The 2,914-nt window shown below is 36.8% G+C and overlaps 1 long non-coding RNA gene across 1 annotated transcript in view; it reads right to left on the reverse strand.

The window, feature by feature from the left end:
* LOC128249523 (uncharacterized) overlaps positions 1 to 252 on the reverse strand; it is a 2,673-nt gene extending 2,421 nt beyond the window's left edge. The window contains exon 1 of the long non-coding RNA XR_008265659.1: positions 204 to 252. This is a non-coding gene — a long non-coding RNA (uncharacterized LOC128249523). The remainder of the gene's footprint in view (positions 1 to 203) is intronic.
* Between the last annotated feature and the right edge of the window lie 2,662 nt (positions 253 to 2,914).

The raw sequence follows: 2,914 nt of genomic DNA on the forward strand, positions 1-2,914 counted from the left end.
TATATATATATATACATATGTATATATATATATATAAGTACTGATATATATTTATATATAAACATGCATATATATATATATACATATATGCATTAGTATGAATATATATATAATTTATACACACACACACATATATTCATAAATGTATGTGTGTATATGTATATGAACTTATAAAATATAGTGTGATAAAATGATTGACATACCGTATGTGTGTTTCTTGACAACCGTTCTCAGGATTAAATATCAATGTCTTTATATAGTAAGTAGTAGTAATAGTAGTAGTAGTAACAGCAGCAGCTGTTGCCACGATGGTGTTAGTAGTAGTAGCAACAGTAGCTTTGGTAATGGTGGTGGTGGCGGTGGTGGAAGGGGGGTCGTGGTGGTAGAGGGTGGTGAAGATAGTGTTCGTGGGGCAGTAGTAGATCACAATCAAAAGCGTGTACTCATACCCAGTCATAGGCCAAGATTAGTTTTGTTGCCTCCGATAAATCGGGAAAAATTTGAATAAAGCGCACTCTGGTGGCTATTTTATTGTTTCGCAGATTCTTTTGTACATTATTTACATTATTTATTTAATCGGGCGTATATTTGCAATGATAACTGTTATAATTGTCGTTTTCTATACATAACAGGTGACAAATTTGGTCTGGACGTGAGGTTGGCTGTCAGTACATTCCATTGACAGCGCTTAATTACGCAGAAATGCACCTGTATTCCCGTTGGCCACTGATGGAGCGGTTCTCGAAATGCTAACGGCTACTTACACTCTGTATTCAACATGTAAGTTGCTTTCAGTTTTGTAGTTCGGACTGTAGCAGTCACAGTTATATTTGAGAGAACTAAAAAGTGTGGGTCTAATGAATATTTCATTTACTGCCATTCATTAAGTTAAATAAAATATAATACGACAAACAGACGGTGCTTGACCCTGACTAGGGGTTACTTTTTATGACAGCCCTTTCCTCGGTGTACAGCACAGTTGGTGATGCAGCAAATTGCTAATGAAGAAAGTGTTAATTATGTAATTAAATTAACAACCGCAGGACGTTACTTATTGTGAATTGATTTATTATGTAACTATGATTATATGTCAGTATGTGTGTGTGTTTGTGTTAGTGTGAATATGTGTGTGTTTGTGTCCGTGTCCTGAAGTCACGACGATAACATGAATATAGCTTCAATATATCCTGGTGTTAACAGAATTTTATTACCACTTTGCTATTCTGACAGTTGTGGTGTATCAAAGGTTAAACAAGATAATGATAAAGAAGCATTCGGTGTGATGGACACCAAAGTAGTTTGTATTCTCAGTTGAACGCATTTCATTTTGATATTTTGTATAATTTGATATCTTTCTATTGTTAACAGAAAGGGCATTCCCTTCTTGGTGGACACGAACATACGTACGTGCAGACACATGAATGCATGCGTGCATCTATTGATGTAAGTATGCATTCATGTATCGGCAGAATTTCCCATCATGTGTTTTCAGCTGTTCGTTCATCTGATCTCGGACAAAATTCCCGAGCAGACGTGCCTAGTTGTTCGATCACCTGATCTGGGGCCAAATTTTCTATCAGGTGTTTCCAGTTGTTCGATCGTCTCAACGACAAAATACATTTAGTAAAAACACACAAATTACTGAATATTCCACTGTTACGTCTAACTTTAAAGTAAATCTCCCGTGCAACCAGCTTGATCCAGTCTGTGACAAAGATGGACATTTCTTCTCACAGACACAATCAATCCTAAGGGTTTTCACAAAGTTACCTACAATTCATTTTCATGAACATCTTGGACAATCATGGACAATTGTCTTTATTTCTACTCTCATCCGGGTGTGCATACACACACATAGTCGTCTTCTTCTTCTTCTTCTTCTTCTTCTTCTTCTTCTTCTTCTTCTTCTTCTTCTTCTTCTTCTTCTTCTTCTTCTTCTTCATCATCATCATCATCATCATCATCATCTTCATCATCATCACCATCATCATCACCATCATCACCACCATCATCATCATCATCATCATCATCATCATCATCATCATCACCATCGTCATCATCATCATCATCATCATAGTTGTTATAAACGTTGCACAGTATACAATATTGTGAGGTTGTTGATTAAAAATAATATTGTATCTACCGGGGGGGGGGACTGTTTGTCAAATCCCAACAGGGACCTTTCTTCATATCTCCGGACGGGTCAGCCTGAGTAGAACATTTTTGGTTCTCCTTCACGAGAGAACGAAGCATCTTAGGCTTCTTGTGGTTTTCAACGAATTTTAGCATCCAGTCGTTAGTTGTTTCAAGATATTTAGCTCGTCTAGTGTAATGATTTGGTAAGAAATTTCAAATTGGAGGAAGCCCCGAACTTCTTAGGCTCTGGAGAAGTAACGACTTTTGACACATGGCATTCTTAAAGAAAGAAACAGGAGAACAAGCTTTACAAACTAACTCAATCAAGTGTAACTTTGATAAAACAGCAGTATCACCTTTGTGTAGACTAAGGGAAAAATCATGTGAGATAGGCATATAATTAGTGGATGCTCAAAACTAGCTCAAAAGGAGTCCAAAAAACCATCATGACAAAGTAACAGCGTGAATACAATGGAGAATATGCAAGAAATAAGGGCAAGAATGTTCCAACAAGAAGCATGAGACCTAACCTTTGCCATTTGGAAGGGTTAAACTGATTTCACAAGTTATTTGCTTTAAGGGTACACGTAACTGTGGAGTAATCAACCATTTGTATATTTATTCAATGTATTTGGTTGTTCAGACGATCGAACAACTGGAAACGTCCGCTCGGGAATTTTGCCCAATTCAGACGATCGAACGACTGGAAACGCCTGATGAGAAATTTTGCACGTGCTATATCACCTTCTCATCATATACATGCATATATATATATATA

This window comes from Octopus bimaculoides, chromosome 15 (genome assembly GCF_001194135.2).
Source record: "Octopus bimaculoides isolate UCB-OBI-ISO-001 chromosome 15, ASM119413v2, whole genome shotgun sequence".
Taxonomy (NCBI): domain Eukaryota; kingdom Metazoa; phylum Mollusca; class Cephalopoda; order Octopoda; family Octopodidae; genus Octopus; species Octopus bimaculoides.